The following is a 19,432-nucleotide window of genomic DNA, read 5'->3' on the forward strand; positions in this document are numbered from 1 at the left end:
TCTCTCTCTCTCTCTCTCTCTCTCTCTCTCTCTCTCTCTCTCTCTCTCTCTCTGAGGACATAGTGCAGCTCTCTCTGAATCTCTTCCCCTCCCTTTCCCCAATCATTGCTCACTGCCTCTTCTTGGTGTCTCCCTGCAGAATCGCTCTGTCACAGACACACACACACACACACACACACACACACACACACACACACACACACACACACACACACAGAGAAAAGACATCACTATTTGTCCTACCCTCTCCCCACAACACTGCATTAATGCTTTCCACCTTCTGATATTTTTTATTGACTATAACAGTATTTCCGTATCCCATATCTCTCTCTGTGGTTGGCCTCGCTCTGTCATTACAAACTCTGTTTACTTTTTATAGCCTCTCCTGTGGGAACAGGAAATATTGTTAACTAGCTTGATGGGCTATAATTGCACAGTAAATTTTCATAGCCTTTAAAGATCTGATGCTCTTATTTTGATTGCTGCTCTTTGAATGAATGAATTCTGACCAAAAACTCAGATTTCTTTGTATTGCTCTAATCTAATAAGGACATTTACTGCTCTGTATAAAAAATAATGACGTTTCTAATGCAGTAAAATAAAACTGTCCCTATTTGAATATATTTTTATATGTTCTACTGTTGTCATCTGTTGGTAGGTGGATCGCGGTTAGAGAAGTGAAAGGTCACAGGTTTGATCCCTGCAACAGCCATTTGTCCTGTCAAAGTGTCCTTAAGCAAGACGTTGAATCCCTACCTTGTTGCTTTAGATAAGAATGTCAGCTCACATGTAATTATTTCACTTACTGCAGTTAAATAAAACAACCTTCACTTTAAGTGTCTGTTGACACGTTCTATTGTGGTAAAGGTTGTGATATTGACACACTCCTGCGGCTTGGCGTAGGAGTTTATTTAGGGAGAAATACGCACAAGGTCTATTTTAATCGAGGAGCAAGAGAAAAAGGCATTTGTTCTTAGTGAGGGCCCACCCTTCCCTTCCCCGGCCTGTTACACAGCAGGCCTGTTGGAGTCCCCAGGAGCATCATGGGTAGAGAAAAGCTGTACTGCCCCACAAGGCCAGAGAGTAGTAACTGTAGTGAGCAGTGAAACTGGGAGAAGTGACATCAGAATTTATCCCCTGCCCAGACAGAAGTGGACTGTACATAATTTCATAAAATGTGTGTATTTATTTATTTGGACTATGGATTAATTTTTTTGCTGAAATCTAAGCCATCATCCTGACCTTTCACCTTTAAAACACACAAAATGCTGCCTAATATGCTGCTTTTGTAGGGCAGAATATTACACAAAACTTAGGCAGAGCTGTCTCAGCAGGACAACCAGTGTTGTTACCCGATTTTCATTCATCAATATTTGAACATTTCTTCTTCAAAAAACATACTACTTTGGAAGCAGAGAATGCCAATAACTGCAACAACATTTAATGGTGAGTTTTACTTGCATGCCAGGCATCACATTATCAGAGTAGGTGTCTCAAAAAAGGTTTAAATTGTGAGTATGAGCATCCTGTTTGCAGGCTGTAACCAGCCAATGTGACTTCCTGAATGGACGGCATTCATGTTAAAACCATAAAACCATTACTATCATTGAGTGTGGATATCACAGATCCTTTCCGTGTATACCAGTAATTCTATTTTTATCAGCACACAGCCTCAGTCTGTGGAGAAGATTCTCTTTTCTCTTGCCCTCCTCCGGGGAAATCAGAGGTCAGAGTCGGCTACAGAACAGTTGGTAGGGATTCAGCATCTTGCTCAAGGACACTTCAGCAGGGCAGATGCTTGCTGAAACAAAGGCTTGAACCCAGGTTCACCACATGAAGGACTGTCTCCCTACTCACCACACCACCCTGCTGTCACTCCCACATACTTGAACATTATCATAGTACTCTGTACACTGAGAGGGCAGTCTGACCAACTCATCACTTTCATTACTGGATGTAGTTTGAATTCATTTGTTTCCTTCACCCTTTTTCATTGCTATTGTTATTTTAAACATTCTCTTATCTTATCATTGATTACTTGTATTGCTTCCTTGTGATGACCCCAGGAAGACTAGCTGTCATTAAATTGACAGCTAATGTGGATCCTTATAAAATAATAAAATAATAATACACACACGGTTAGTCTACACGACGTTGACACACACTGAAAGGATTCAAACCGGTCTCTTTTAAATACATTAAATGTATCTCCACAGTAGCATGGGAATGTACATTGGAGCGAGTGTGGTTAGGCTTTTTCTCTCTGAAACTCTTCTCCTGGCAAATCCACAATATCACTGTCAATTTCATGGCATCAGCCTGGTGGGACGATCCCGGCTTATTGTAAACATCAGCAACTGCAAGTCAGTTTTTATATGTGGGCAGTGGTAGAGTATTTGCTGTCGTTTGGTGTGTGTATATGTCTTGTTCATGCTGACAGTGAAGTGGTCTCGCTCCGCCGAGCTCCTCCAGCTCAGGGATGAGCGGGCACGTCGGCCCCGGGCTCCGCAGTCGCACCGTTCCCTTATTCTGAATCAGGAAACCGCTCAGTGTGACGGAGAGCTGTGAAGACGCGTCACGGCTCCCTCCAGAGGCCCAGTTCTGCCAGTCAGAACCCGCTTTCGCTCTCCGGGGTTGGGGTTTTCATGATTGTGTCAGTCCCAGCTAACGGCGGTGCTGCAGTTGCGTTTTTTTTCCCTACTGTGAAGGGTGAAACTGGTCAGCATTCCGGCTCCGGGGGGCTCAGCGTTGTTCTCGCTCCGCTGGCTTCCTCTGAGGGGCCGTGGAGTGGGTGGGTGTGTGAGCAGGGCGAGATCACAGTCCTGCACCCCGGCGATTTCCCTTTTCACTCTGTTCACATCAATAGGGAAGGAGAGGCAGTGCGAGAGACAGAGAGAGAGAGGGAGGAGGAGGAGGAGGAGGAGGAGGGGAGGCGAGAGCAACAAAGGCCAAGAGAAAAGAGCAGAGGGGGAGGGAAGGAGGGAGGAGAGGAGAGCACAGAGTGGTGGTGTTTGTCCGAGGCGAATGAATGAAATCTTTATCTCTGACGCAGGCGAGACAAGGCTGCGCTCTGATGTCTTTCTCTCACGTTGGTTTTACCACTCCATCTTTTATTTTTTACTGTTTTCCTGCTCTTCGACTCTTCTTCCTCTCTAGTTTTACCATCCTCTCTGCCTCTCCTTCTGTGTCTTCTTCCTTCTTCCTTCTCTCTCTCCTTTTTGGTATTCCCCTTTCTGTCTCTCTCTCCTTTACTGTATTTCTCTCTCTCCCTCCCTGTATCTCTCTCACTCTCTCTTCCCTCCCTTCCTCTTTTTCCATCCTCTCTGAACCAAGCCCCCTGGTGGAGGTCAGGGAACTCTCTCTCTTTCTCTGCCCTCCTTTTCTCTTCCTGTCTCTTTGTCCCTGGAGAAAACAGGAAAATACAAACAAATAACCCCTCTTCCTTGTTTCTTTTTATATGTCGGTAGCTTCCTGACCTAACTAGCTTTGAGGAGCTGAACATAAAGTAAAAGAGCCAAGGGATGCACTGCTGCTGACATTAGTGTTGAGTATTGGACCAATACCAGGCTAAAACAGGGTGTTTTTATCAGAGAATTTCCCAAATACTAAAATCACATACTATGAGCTGCATGTAACATCAGAAATGTAAGTGATTTTCTCCATTAGAGGGTTCTAACATCCTTCTATGTCTGGAAAAAGGCAGAAACTAAAGCCTCCTTACTTAGATTTCCCATACATATATAAGCTACAACCAATATATTAGCTGTGTAAGCTATTACAGTCTTCATTTGAGAGATCTGACATTCTTCTGTGTGAGTAAAAAGGCAGAAAATGAATTATAGCTCAATCATTCTGTCCACTGACCCCAAAATAAAAGTCTAGCAACAGCAGCAGATTGAATTGGTACTACGGCACTCACTGTGAATCGTGCTGGATAAGAGCGTCGGCTAAATGCCTAAAATGTAAATGCAAACTGAATACTTAGTTCTCCGAATTTGTATCGGCAGTGAAAAAGCAGTGTTGGTGCATCCCTAGCTGTAACATCATACAGTACATTTTATCTGCACAACCAATTTAAATAAATACAACTCGTAAACAAAAAATCCCATCTTTTCACTCGCAGTCCGCCTGTCACATTCACTGACTTGCACCGATGATTACCTGCTGTCAGTCAGATGAGAATGGGCGTGTGTGTTGGCATTAGTACAGGAGGATGGGGAGGTGTTGTGAGTGTAAATGTTGTGAGAGCTGCTGACAGGAGGAGAAAGTGGTGCAGAGGAATGCGGCCCGGTCGGAGATGTTTTGGCTAATCGCCGTGATCTGCAATAGATATGAACTCTGCTAGAACAGGAACGTTCTGCCATCCAGGAAAAAACGCTTGATGAGCTGCAGCGAAAGAGGAAAAATGGTGGGAGAGATAGATGGAGGGAGGGAGGCGGACAGCGAGGCGGAGAGAATGAAGAGGGAGGAAGGAAGAGAGAGAGGGAGTGGAACAGGGAGAGCGATTGAGAGAAAAAGATGGAAAGAGAAAGAGGGAAGGAGAGAGGTGGAGGGATGGAGAGAAAACAGAGAGATAGGGAAGGAGAGATCAGGAAGGGGAGGTAGAGGGCGGGAAGGGCACAGGGAGAGAGCGAGGAGTCGAACAAAGGCCTGTTTTTATACCATCCGTTTTGCAGCCATATGTAGCTTTCTCCTCCAGCAGTCGTCTTTGTTATGTCTGGGGGTGAAAACCATCACTCACAACTGTGTTCAGGTTTGGCTGCCTTACAGCGCCGCTGACACAGTGGTTAGACGTAATGACTTCATCATGCTAGCTTTCACAGAGCATGTTTTTACTGCTCATTGTCCCGGAAGAAGTGGATGGCTCGATGTTTAAGGTTAAGTGACATCGTCATTTAGTCTCGCTGCAGCTGCATTCCTTTTGCGTTCTGGATCCTGAAACTGAAGCCACAGAATGGCTCCCGAGGCTCACAGTGTATGAGCACAACTTCCTGTACAGATTTTAACCACTTAATTGAACGGTGGTCCCTGTCACACATCTTCAAATGATACTGCTTTTGCTTATAGGAAGGGTTTCTTTCTACAAAACTATATATCAAATTTGAATAAAACATTTCGACCTCACGTTCATTGCTTGATAAAGATAATTTCATCCTCTAAAATGTAAAAATGGAACGGGTGTTGTTTTTTAAAATTATGGATACTAGGGCTATGCAAAGCAATACTGACTACTGCGATTTCCAAAACGTAAGAGGCTGCAACGTCTTACCATATAGGGGAGAGCACTTCAGACAGCCTCCTCAACAAGCTGCTCTGCTGCTGTGTATAATCCATGGCCTGAAATTTAAGTTGCCTATCAGGGATAATCTTTCATTCAAATTGACCATATCATAAACATTTGCATCTCATTTTCTCCTCCAACCCACATTTTATGAACATCTTTTAGACACAGGAAGAGAAATTACTTTGAAGCGGCTGTGTTCTCATGTGTTATAATTCATATCACACTTGCAATATTCAGGAAATAAAATGCAATATGATTTTTTTTGTCAATATCGTACAAGTGGATACCTCATTTTGGAATGAAAGTTTTATGTACATAGATGGATAATGATGATTGATACAAGACATTCAGTTTATGGCCAGATGATGTGGGAATGAAAAGCTTCCATGAGCCCAAAGGAGTGATGACGGCTCCTCCAGAGACTTCAAAAGACACAGGGAGGAAAGGGGAGCTTAAGCGAGAGATGTTTAAACAGGTGTATGGGCACGGCGAGACTAAATTCCCCCTCACGCCTGGATACAAGCCACTACAACAACTGACTAATGCCCTGCCCTTCCCTAAAAACCCCCCTGTAGGAGTAAGTGAAGGCCAAGAGAGAGAGAGAGAGAGAGAGAGAGATAGAGGGAGAAAGAGGGTGACGATTGACATGAAGAGAGTGATTGATGGTGAGGGAGTGGAGGTGAATGTGATCCATGCTCAAATGTTTCCCAGTTGTTGCAGTCTCTTGAAGCCCACCTGTCTGTCTTGGCACACCCTGGTTGGGGGGGGGGGGGGGGGGAGTCCACACTACTCCCCCCCCCCCCAACCGGCCCCCCCGACTACACCCATCCCTCGCTCTCCCCTCCATCAACTCCCTCAAACTCCTTTTCCACTCTTCAGCCCGTGACCAAAATGAGAAACGACAGCCAATCTGTACTTGAACTCTGGCTCCTTAACAGCATAATTCGGCAGGCAGGGTGGCCTAATGGTTTTACAGTCCCTCCCATGATGAGAACGACACAGGTTTGATCCCCGTAACAGCCAGTGTGTGTCCATCGACAGTAGTGCTGAAATGATAAGTAGATTGTCAGAAAATTAATCGATTATAGTTTTGATAATCGAATAATAATTAGTGGTAAAAATATCAAACAGTAAGTATCAAAAAGTAAAAATATCAAACATTTGCTGGTTACAGCTTTGCAATTTTAAGAGTCACTTTGGGCTCTGGTATCTTGTGATGGCCATTTGTCATTATTTTTGACATTTATAGACTAAATGATTAATTGATTAAGCGGAAAAAATAATCGATACATTAATTTAGAATGAAAATAATTGTATGTTTCAGCCCTAATCTACAGCCGTGTGTCCTATCAGTGTCCTTGAGCAAGACTCTGAACCCTACCTGCTTGCTCATTGTACAACTCAGTAAGAGCATCAGCCAAAATGCAAATGTAGATATAAACTCTTGCTATCTTGTGCTCACCCACAAGTAATGGGCCTGTGTCCCATTTTGGCTCCTGACCCTCAGTTTAAAGCTGCACTGGACAAGATTTCTATGTAAAAATACACCTGTCCTATCAGCTCAAATTATGAAGTGGGATTGCAACAGAGAAGTGCATTCCATCTCCCTTAGTCCAGATGATTCACCCTAGTTCAAATTAGATTTTAGTTGGGTGTAGTCACTGGTGGGTCATCTTCTCCGCACACAGGAAGTGATGAATTGAAACTTAAGAGTGAAATGCAAACTGTCCCCTAAACAGCAGCGAGTGCTCCTCCAGCCACGAAGAAGAACAAATTAAGTCAGAGGAGTTTGCAGTTTACTGATGTCATGTTACATTATTTCTGGGTATGGAAGTCCTCAAAATTCAAGCAGTTACCTCTCGTTGCCATTTGGGGCTGCTAATGTGTGAAATTGACAAGTGCAGCCTTAAGAAAACGGGTCCTCCTCTTTTCACGAACACACACACACATACGCACATACACACACACACACACACACACACACCCTGGCCAACATGACTCCCTCTGTGCTCTGCTGATCCACCCCACCCTCTGTATTCCCCAGCTGTTTGTGGTTGCAGGGTGTGTCTGGGGGGCTGCTGGGTGCAGTCAGATCGGTATTTACATACTGTACATTATGACTGGCTGCTGTAACTTTATAGTGTGGAGATGCCTTCTGTTACTCATGCTGTATAAAATGACAAATAGGGTCACAGAGAGAGATAGATTTTGCTATTTTAGAGTTGGCGTTTTTCGTATTGTATTTGCTGTTGATTTGCCATTTAGGTATGATGATTAAAATATGAATATGAGATAGTTGCTTATCAAGTTGGAGTTGTAATTTGTTTCAGAGAGTTGTCATGGATGTATTTCTTTGTCTGCTTGAGAATAATTTCTTAATTTTGAAATGCATGGCCTTCAATAAAGGCCTTTTTATCCCACAATGTTTTGATAATCTATTATGTGACTATTTAGGCCTATTATTTTTTCATTATTATCAAGTGTACCATTTAAACTATACTATAAATACTATTGTGATGGTCACGTATTTCAAGATGTCTTGTCACCTGCCATGTGAGCACTTTATAAACTTAATAAACTTAATAAACTTAAACTTAATTACTTAATTTAAACTTAATAAAGATGTTTAATGAATTGTCCAATAAATTAAACTAAAGAAACAGACTGAGAACTAAAGCGAGAGAGAGAAATACAGCGAGAGACAGAGAGATAAGAGGGTTAAGATTTTAAAATTCTGTCTGCAGTTTGAAACCCGCTCCTCCAGGAAGAGTGTTGGATTCATTGTGTCGCGTCGTCTCCTCTCCCCGTCACTGTTTCAATGGGAGCTGACACAGTGGAGTGAGATAAATATGCTCGGAGAACGTGGGAGGAGGAGTGACATTAAAGGAGAAGGTTGCAAATCGCGTCTGCACTGTGGAAGCTGCTAGTTTTACTACGTGGGATTCACAGCAGTATACCTCTCCTCTTCCTCACACTCTGGAAATAGCAGCTCATACATTTGCCGTCAGTTCAGAGAGAGAGAGAGAAAGAGAGAGACCGGTGACTTTTAAAAAGAGAGAGAGGGGACTTCCATGCTGTTTTCTTGACTTGTGCAGCTGACGGTGAATATGAGGAGAGAGAGAGAGAGAGTGTGAATTAGAGAGATGCTCATTCCATACTGTAAATTCTCTCAGTCTACTTATACACTACTGCAGGGTGTGACCAGGGTGGAAAATTACCGCCAACCAAATACTGGCAAATATTTCAGCGGCTGGTAACTTTATCTATCCAACCAGTCACTTTGGTGAACCAACAATCATTTGGAGCTTCTTCTTCTATTCCAAAACTTAACAGTATTTGCCGGGTGTAATAGTGAAAGCAGCTGAATGTTTGCCAGTGGGGCGACAAATGTTGGCTCTCTGTCTTGGGTGTGACTTGTCCAGTTTCTACTATCAGATGACGGCTGATGGAAAGAGAGAGCGATGGGGAAACGGATGAGACAGATGGAGAGAGGAATGGAGACATGACGTTAAAATCCTTTGCTTTCCAGTATGGGGTCTTTTCCATTTGTCACCATTGTACTGTAAAAGGTGGTTAATGTGTTGGCTAATGGATGGATGGCTCAGTAGATGTATAGATGATAGACAGATGGATAGAGCGATAGAGTAATACAGTGAAACAAATGGAGGGCAGGGCTTTGAGTCATAAAATCAACTGAGGCGGCCACATGGCTGAGTGGTGCAGTGACCGGCACAGATGAGATCTCTCTCTCTCTCTCACACACACACACCACACACACACACACACACGCCTCCTTCCTGTTGGTTAGATCGATATGCACCGTGATCCCTGGGGTCAGCCGCTATCCTCTCCTCTCCTCACTCCATCCCTCATCCTCTCTCCTCCTCTGTTCTCTCACTCCTTCCTGCATGTCTTCCTCCTGTCCATCCATCCTCCTTCGTTTATTTGCTCCTTCCTTCCCTACTCCCCTCTTCCCTTCCTTCCTTCCTTCCTCCCTCCCTCTATCTCTCCTTCCTTCCCTCCATCCATTCATCCAAGCTTTTTAGTGTCTGGTTATTAATTACACTGTAATTGAGGATCTTTCAGCTGACCAGCAGCTTACAGTGCACAGCGTGTGCGTTTGTTTGTGTGTGTATGTTTGTGCTGCAGAAATCCTCTTTAAGCGTGACCAGAGTTAATAATTTCTCTTATGCATTGATTTGTTCTTTTTCTTTTTACGTACAAAGTCAGTTTTAGTAATAATTGACCATGAAGTCACCCCCTGCTGAAGCTTATCTGGTCCGGTCTGCTGTTTTTTCCCTTGATCTGAAGACCCACTTGTGTTTATCCAAACAGACACAGTCACACTGACCCTCCAGCTCTGTTAAGCCTGACGCCTCACCCGTCTCAACCCCGCTCAGCTAAAGAGGATTTATTCTGTTCCAAAACAACCACAGTGTGAATCTCACTGTTTGTAGTGTGGTTCTTTGGTCCTAACTGAGGGAGAACCGTGTTTCATTTTGTGCAAAACTCAAAGTAAATTGTCTGTTGTAAGTGTGTTTATCCTTGTCTACCGTCAGAGTGCTTCGTATTACTGTTTAAATATCTAATTTCTCGGTGGTTCTTTGATCGTAACTAAGTCTTCCACTTACTTGGGACAGTTTATTCTATTCAAAACCATTACAGCTGTATCGTACCAGTATAAATAGTTTCTTTGGTGTTTCTTTGATCATAACTGATGGAGAAGCACATTTTATTCTTTGCAAAACTCCATTTGATCTATTAACTTAAGAGCACTTTGTTCTTTTCCAAACAGTCCTAGAGTGAAAAGTAATGTTAATACTGTTGAAATATATGACTCCTGGGTCTAGGTTTTAATGCTAACTGATGGAAAAGCACGTTTGATTGCTGTAAAAGCTCTTTTGAAAAACTCTGTTGTCAATTTATCTAACTATAGTCAAGTGTTTATTTAATTCCAAACAGTCGTAAAGTGCATACTACTGGTAAAACAACTTTAATTTGTCCTTTGGCCATCACCAATCCGTTATGAAATAAGGATCACAATTATGTGCATCATTGCTTGTAGACTTAAAGCCATAGAATTCACAGATATCCAACTGTTTTTCTGCCAAAAATACCCCAAAAACATGAGAGCCTGTTTGAAAGCCTGTTTGACTGTTTATCTTTCATTTGTCCATCTTTGACATGTAATGTCTCACATGCCACTGATCATATTTTGACAAAATTAGGGGAAATAATGCATCACGCTACAGTTTTGACATTTTCACTGCGAGGGAGGTGATATGTTGTTTGTTCGTCAATGTGTCAGATGTGATATCTCAGACACAAATTATCAGATTTTGAGGCAACTTGTGGAAATGATGCATCTCACCTCTGTACTGCAGCATTTTCAAAATCGCACTGATTGGGTCAAGAGGGGCTCTACATTTACAGGTCAAAACAAGGGGAGATATTTGTTACTCATTCGCCCAGCATCATTTGCTGCTGACGAAATGTTTACTGTTGCCTTGTTTCTTTATGGGAGGCAGGAGGGAAGCTTCTGGTGAGGTTAAACCTTAATATTAGCTCAGCAATGATTATGTGCAGCTCCAGAGGTGGAAGTCCTACCTAAAACAACTTGTCTTCACACAGGACAACTTTTGACTCAGTGTAGATTTTTTTTCTCTAGAGGTTTGTGTTGAAATAGCACCTGTTTTTCATAAAATTTATTTATTTTTAGGATGGCCACATATAGGCTACTGCAACAGGAAAGTGTTTAGAGAAATTCCCCTCGATGATCATTTTCTGCTGACCATGTTTTCTCGAAGCCTGTCTCATCTGCACTCATCTCTCATAAATATGAATGTGTAAATATTTTATAATGCCCTGCTCTCATGGCCTGGAATCTCCCAACGAGAGGGGAATCTTTATAGGCAACATCACATTAGTTTAATTTTCCAACGTGGATAGACTTTAATAATGTGTACACACCTCTCTCTCACAATTATTCACTCACTCGCCCACTAATGCACACACTCACTCTCTGTCTTTCTCAGACACACAGACACACACACACACACACACACGTAGGCGTACTGTGAGTAATATAGCCTCTTATTTTGTTACATTTTGATACTCTATTCATATAAAATAACAGTAGTGGCTTTATTCACTAGTTTCTGTGGAGATAAATTAACAACACAAAGATAGGATAGATATTTGCTTTATTTCCCACTGGGGCCACCATACTAAAAAGGTTTGCACTAGTGATACTGTACTGTTTTAACTGGATACTGGATTAAAATATCCACCAAATTAAATGTATATTTAAGTACGACTTTGGTTCTGATGTAGTTGAAGAGAGCTCACAGTGCATCTACTCTTAGTGTTGCTAAATGCTGACTTGGACCTTGTAGGAATAGTCGTCACAGTGCTGCGTAGTGACGATAGTGTATCTCATATTCAGCATGCAGCTCTATTAGCACTTATCAAAAAGGAGAGCCTGATATTGTTAGGTGGCTGCGTAGTGTTGGCGAAATGCTATCATGGGTTAGATGACGCACATACTATATCTAGATGTGACTGACTCTGTGTGTGTGTGTGTGTGTGTGTGTGTGTGTGTGTGTGCTTGAAGCACAAGTGTGTCCAGTCTGTCTCCCACAGCTGTGCAATTTAATCCAAAGCACGGCACGCAAGCTATGTACATCAGACAGGTGTGTGTGTGTGTGTGTGTGTGTGTGTGTGCGCACGCAGATGTGGCTATCTTACAGTACATAAAATGTGTGTATGTGCATAAGTGAGGGACAGACTGTGTGTGTGTGTGTGACAGAGAGATTGATGTCCCTGCTGTTAATATGGCCACCCTTACATAAGTGTTTTTGTGTATGTGCACATGTGTGAACACAAGTTCACACATGTGCACATATATGTTCATATGTATATGTATTTTTGTGCCTGTGGGTTAACTGTGTGTGTGTGTGTGTGTGTGTGTATGAAGCACATTCCCCGGAGCCCCCCAGCAGAGTCGACCCCTCCTAGAGTGAACAGTAGAGTATTTTGGCTGTAACTCAACATGAAGGACTGATCTGTCTCATCACTGCTGCCATCTCTCTCTCTCTTTTCTTTTTTCTTTATTTTTCCTCTCTTTTCTCTTCCTCTTGTTCTGTCCATCTTTGTCTCTCTCCCTTTTCCCCATGTGAACTTCTCTCTCTAGTATCCCTCTCTCTCTTTTTCTTCATCTTTCCTGCAGTTGAATTCTCCTCCCTCCTTCTCAGCTTCCCTCACTCATTCATTCCCGCTCTCTCTCTCATCCACATTATCTACTCCATTTCAACGTCATGCCATAGATCATCCATCCATCGCCCACCTTCTCTTCTCTCTAGCTCTCCATTGATATTCACACCAGTGTGTGTTTGTGTGTCTGTGTGTGTTTCATTGGTTTTATTTTAGAACCATCTGCACCTCACTGCCCACGCAACTGCCCACTTCTGTCTGCCTGTCTACAAAAGTCTACCACACACAGCTTATTCAGTATAGCATTATTACTGTAGTAATCAAGGCTGCTGTATTAATAACTATTACATGATTAGTGAGTATTCTAAATTTAAAAACATTCATGTTAAGAGCCATTATTTTTGCATAAATGAAAATGACCCATAGGGAGTTAAAGAAGTAATGTACGAGATTCTTGTTCTTGTCCTTTTATCTTGGTGACACAAGCGCTCATTGCTGTGGTGTTTCTGCAACGCACTTCCCAGAGATCACCTGCCAATCAAACAGTGTGGGCGGAGCTTAGATTTTCTATAGGTGGCGCTCCTTTCTTTGTCTGTTCAGCCATGGTGGCTATCGCTGCTCATGCTAACTACACAGTTCTTCTTCTATTTATTCCAAACAAACCGCTGTTGCTGCTGTAGGACATGTAGAACGCATCACTTCCTATGCGCCAGAGGATTTTTTCCAGTAAAGAGCTACCAGACACTGGTAGCTCACCGGTAACCCTAACCCTAACCCAGCAAATGTAGAAGCTTTCATGAACTGGTGGCTATGGGTTGAATCGCTATTGTTTGGCAATAGAGAGAGCAAACCGGTAATTTATTCATATGAAAATGTCGTTGCAGATTTTTACTTGAATGTACATTTGCTGCTGTTTGACAGTCTTCTGCAGCTGCTCCCAAGCTCATATAATGGTTTGTAGGTAAACTTGTTGAAACTTGTAGTGGAGGTGATCACGCCTCGACTCCAGCCCCACCCAGCCTGTCTGTCTGTCTGTCTGTCTGTCTGTCTGTGTGTGTGTGTGTGTGTGTGTGTGTGTGTGTGTGTGTGTGTGTGAGACTTCAGAGACACTCCAAGATTTCCTGGCATGTGTCTGGAACCTTGAATGGAGGGGAAGGGTTGTAACACACACACACACACACACACACACACACACACACACACACACACACACACACTCACATCTCCTCACAGAGTAAAAACAGCCATACTTGATTGATGAATACTCTTCATATCCAGTGGGAGGAAAGTGGTAAAAAATGAAGTACCTGTGATGTAGTGGCAATAATATTCAGCGTTGTATATAACATTGTGGATGATATAGTGGCTGCACTCATTGCGCTGTTCTATAATTTCATAGACATGGTAGGTAATAACTCTGTAGAACTTCAGCGAATAGTAAAGTGTGATTGGTGGATATTGTGGGAACAGTTTGAAAAATGTAACTGACTGCTGAGCGACTTAATCACTCTCTGTCCAGTGCATCTGTCTTTTTCCTTTCCCATGGTTCCCACTTAAATTTCTGGAATATCATGTGATCTTGAGAGGGGTTTTCCAGGCCTGGAAAGTCAGGGAATTTGATAAATTCTCTGGGCAACTCAGAGAACAGGTGATTTCTCAAATGCGTCACTTTCCAGAATATGCCAGATTGTATTTTCTGACTTGTGTCACGCATTCATTGGATTAGATTGTGGTTTTCAGCTGTTTTTCTCCACAGCGAGGACAACTGTAGCGGAAACCAGACTGTTTACTCCTCCAGGAAAACATTAAAAAAACCAGGAAGGAATACGATTTAGAAGTCATGCAAGCGGCCTGACTTGATTATGGAAAGTCATGGAAAAATCATGGAATTTTACATCAGGGCCACAGTGGGAACCCCGCTTTCTCTCCATCTGTCTCCTCCTTACCAGTGTGTCTGCTTATTTCTGTTTTTACCTCCCCTGTGTGTGTGTGTGTGTGTGTGTGTGTGTGTGTGTGTGTGTGTGTGTGTGTCTGGCTGGCCTTTTAAGTCAGACCACTCTGCATGTTTGTTAGGAAACAGTGAAGTCTAATTGGATTGGTACAGGCAGGATGTTAATGTCACCAGTCTCCCTCTGTTGGGAATAACGCCCTTCTGTTTTCTCTCCACTGTGCTCAAGTGTTTTTTTCCTTCTCCGCATCGTTAGGCTTTTTCATATCTGTCTTGCCATCTCTCTCCATCTCTCTTTCTCTCTCTCTCCCTCTCTGTCACCCTTTCTGTCTGCCCACCACTGTCTTTTTTACATCAGTCTCTTTCTGTCTCATTTACTCCTAAAAGTAGAGGCTTTTAAAGTGCAGACTGAATTTAAAACACAGTCCTTCTGTCTCTCCCACTATTTATCACTCTCTCTCTCCCCCTCTCTCTCTCTCTCACACTCTCTCTCTCTCTCTCTCTCTCTTTCTCTCTTTCAAATTCAGCCTCAGTATAAATTGTTATTGTTATTGACATCGCTGTGTAATAGAAACAGCATTGCCAAAGCAGGATACAAACATTCACACTGCACTGATTTTGGTGATAACTGTAGTATTATTTGCAATTCAAATGAAATACAACACTACTCCGGTTATACATCTTCTGTTTTTTCCACTTCTCTCTTTTCCACATTCTTTCTATTTCCAGCTCTCTGATTTTTGCATGCATTCCCCTCTTCTTCATCATAATCTTTCGAAGATAATGCAGGATGAAATGTGCCTTACAGGCCTGTGAACAGAAAATGCGTGGGATCTAAAATCTGTGATATAACAAGGAACTGATGTGTCGTGCTGCAGCAGAATAGGGGGACCCCTTTTTGTGCAGCACACCATGGGACCATGAATATTTATGACACGCCAATGGATTCTCCCATTGTAATTCTTTAAAGAAACTTAATGCAGTGTTGTATAACACAGACCTGTCTCAATTGGCACATAATAATTATTTGTGTTTGTCTCAATCTACTTGGAGCACCAGATGGGCGGGGTTTACAGCTTCAGGACAATACGGTTGTTGTTAAATAAGCTGTCAATCACAGAAAAGAATACTAAATTGACTTTCAAATAGTCTAAACTTAGTGGAAGTCTTTTTACCGTGTGGCAAACCACACCCGCCTGGTACGCTACGCAGGTTAAAACAAAGGCTGAGAATTATTTGCAGCTACCACAGTGTTAGACGCAGGCCTGGTATGATATGACAGATCAGGTGATTTGGATTGGAAGTGGGCCAAATGTAACACACGCACACACACACACACACAGACACACACAAGTTCCCCTGCGAGCCTCTAATCTCTCCCAATCTGCTGAGGGCGATTTAGAGAAGAACCTCCTGCCCATTCAAGTCTGATAGGAATGAACTGATTCCCTCACTGACCTCTCTCTCTCTCTCTCTCTCTCTCTCTCTCTCTCCCTCCCCCTCTCTCTCACTCTCTCTCTCTCTCTGTGAGTGAGTGTGTGTGTGCTTGTGTGTATATACAGTATGGCGTGTACAGTATGTGTGTGTGAGTCTGTGCATATGAGGCTGGAGTGATGCTTTGAGCCCTGAAGTCACTTTTGTTCCACTTCACTTGTTCGCTGCTGTTGAGCTGAGTTCAACACTTAATGGGTTAGTAGAACAATATGCAAAGTGTGTGTGTTTTTTTTTTTTTCATCATTTCTGCTTAATGAAACACAATTGAGCTTCTTGTTCCTTAAATTATTTCCTGTTGTCCTTTTTCTTCCACTGCCCTTTTATAGTTTCAGAACTGTCAGGCTGTGTTCAATCACAAATATGCTGTTTTTGCAGCTTTTTCTTTTGGCTTTTAATTTGGTCTTAAATTCAATTTCTGGTTGCATTAAAAGGTCTTAACTCTCATAACTTTGGCTTTCTGAAACCTGCAGATACCCTGGATTAACTTGGCCTCCACATTACATGTTTTCCATCTTCACTCACATTTCTGGCTCTCGTCTTTTCTCTGTCCGTTCTCATCAGATCAGCATTTTCTCTCTCTCTCTCTCTCTCTCTCTCTCTCTCTCTCTCCCTCTCTGTCTCTCTCTCTCTACTGTACACCTCCCTCTATCTCTGCTCTGGTTGACCTACATTTTGTGTGCGTCTGCAGAAGTCTATTCCTCTCTTTCTCTTTCATTTCCTCCCATCCCCCCCTCTCCATTCCTTGAAAGGGCGATAGAGAGAGAGAGTGAGCACTGGCTAGTAAATCGTAATATTCCCACCCTCTGGCTCTAGCTGTTCTCTGTCACCACCTCTCTCTCTCTGTCACTCTCTCTCTCTCTCTCTCTGTTGCTGTTTCTCTGTCACTCTCTCTCACTCAGTTCAATTCAATTTCTCACTCTCTCTCTCATGACAGTGCTTAGCGCAGAGCCGACCAGCTCTCTGCTCTGTGGTTTTCCTAGATGAATGCTCCATTGTTGTGTGTGTGTGTGTGTGTGTGTGTGTTGTGAGTCTCTGTACACTCCCAGACATCAGAGGCCCAAAGTCGTTTAACCTCTTAACCCTCTGACACATCACACTGTCCATCCATCCATCCGTCCATCCATCCATCCATGCATCCATCCAGTATGTCATCTGTTCCTCTCCTCTCCTCTCCTCCTTTCCTCCTCTCCTCTCCTCTCCTCTCCTCTCCTCTCCTCTCCTCTCCTCTCCTGAACTGATCTCCACCCTCTTCTTCTCACATTGATCGAGTTTCCAGACATGATTTTTTTTTTTTTTGTTAAAGGAGACCATACTTAGATTTGGACTTGGAAAGCTTCATTGCCCCCAGAGAGGCAATTTGTGTTGCTGTGAAGCACATCAAAAGACATGAAACACTATAGTCTGTCCTTCTGCTGCATTTTCTCTGATTTAGACAGCAAGAAAGCACAGAGGACTATAGACTTAGAGAGATCTCAGCAGTGAAAGTGCCACAGTCTTGCATCAGTATGTCATATAATTTGTAATGGCAGTAATAACCTGCAAGGACGTTCTTTACTGTGAGTATGGGCATGATGGGGATGCAGGAGGTGCGGCCAAGAACTGTCTGCATCACTGAAACAACCATAAAGCTAGTAAAGAACATCTTAAGGGTATTTTGGCTTTTATACAAAGGTTATCAACATGTATGCTGTCTGAAGAAAATTCTTCAAAGTAGTCCAAGAATAAAAAACAGCAGAAAGCAAGTAAGATCATTAACTTGCTCCCTGCTTATGAACTGGAATGGCAATCAATAAAACACGGAGCTGTGCTGTATGGGAATTATCAGCAGGGATGAAGTGGAGGGGAATACCAAACCCCACTTTTAGTTTACCATCTTCTTAGGCTGACATAAATCTTTATATGAAATTGCATGAATATAATACACAATACAGTAAATGGTATCAAAGTGAGGAAAGTTTGAGGATAGCTTTGATTATCTTTGAAGGAAACTTTGAAAAGTTTTGTTTCTATTGGTGGGTGTTTTCCTTATGATGATCACCACTACATCACTGATTATCAGCATTGGAGCATGTTTTTGACCAGTCAGTTTGCTGAAACTACCTGTTGTGTGATCAACCTTAATTTAACAAGACGGGTCAATCAAGAACAATTTCTTAGTTGCAATTAGAGAAGCATAGTTTCTCTGCTGATACTGATTCCAAGTACTAAATCAGCCGATGCCGGTGCTGTTCTGATTGTATTACTTTTGCTAAAAATATGCTTCTGTGTGGGAAAAACTGAGAAAATCAATTTGCTTTGCTTTGATTTCTCACATGGATCTCAGCATTTTTACTGGCAGGAAAAACCCAGAAATAAATATTGTGTCAGCTTTGTTGCAGGTTTAGTTCTAATAATGATCAAGAGTATATAGGCTGAGAGAGAGTCATCCGTCCGACTGAGCAGACCGGTCTTGAATGACTCTTGAATTTTGGTTGTTTGTGTGTGTGTGTGTGTGTGTGTGTGTGTGTGTGTGTGTTGTTTGTGCCCTGTCAGCTGCCTGACAGAGCTGACTGAACACTGGCTCTGATTAGAGCTGCACATGGTTTCACTTCAGCTGCTGAAACAGAAGCTGCTTGGCATTTTAGAGAATGCGTATTCCGCATACAAACACACGTATACACCCACATATACATACACACAAACACAAAAACACACACATGGAGTTATACACTGCACACACACTGAATATTGCACACTAAAACACATACTAACAACACAGGCCGGCACAGACACACACACACAAAAGAAGCTACTCCTAGTATCTGAATACTAAACAATACAGCCTAAGTGAGGATGGGTGTGGTGCTGTGTGTAAGCAAATATTTTTTTTGTCTTATTTTACCACATTGTTGGCAACAGTAACTAACATGAGTGTGTGTGTGTGTGTGCTTTGCCCCCACCGTGTGCTCCAATACAGTCACTGCGACAGTGTTACTTGTGTATATTTGAAAGGTTTCACTCTGAAATCCATTTTGGCAAAGCACAAAAAGTTATCCATTCCTCTATATTTACAAATCACAGATGATTACGTCCTCTAAAATTTGACTCTTGTAAGAAATGGAATGAATCATGGTAGCTTTGATAATATTCAATTGTGAGTTTTACTCTAGAGTCAGCAATCATTTAGTCAAAACATCTTTCATATGGCAGGTATCTCATTTTGAAGCTAAACTTGTATTTTTGAAAGATCACTGAACTAACCAGAACCTCTCTCTGTTTTTTTCTCCTCCATGTTGCTGCTGCTGTTCCTGCTTGCTTCCTCCAACAAAGGTAAATACAACCAGTTCTCCTTAAATCCTTCTGTCCTGAAACAACAGGCTGTGTGACCCAACGGCGCCGAGCATTTTCTTTGATTTCTCCTGGAAAAAATCTGTTTTCCAGCTGTCATCGGTGCTTTATTTCCCACGGGTCTGCCTTATAATTGGCTTGAATTTTAAGAGGATTTTGGTCCTTTT

At 42.5% G+C, this 19,432-nt stretch overlaps 1 protein-coding gene across 1 annotated transcript in view; it reads left to right on the plus strand.

The window, feature by feature from the left end:
- LOC139911812 (microtubule-actin cross-linking factor 1, isoforms 1/2/3/4/5) overlaps positions 1 to 19,432 on the plus strand; it is a 241,866-nt gene that overhangs the window by 24,386 nt on the left and 198,048 nt on the right. The window lies entirely within an intron of this gene.

The sequence above is a fragment of the Centroberyx gerrardi genome, chromosome 19 (genome assembly GCF_048128805.1).
Source record: "Centroberyx gerrardi isolate f3 chromosome 19, fCenGer3.hap1.cur.20231027, whole genome shotgun sequence".
Taxonomy (NCBI): domain Eukaryota; kingdom Metazoa; phylum Chordata; class Actinopteri; order Beryciformes; family Berycidae; genus Centroberyx; species Centroberyx gerrardi.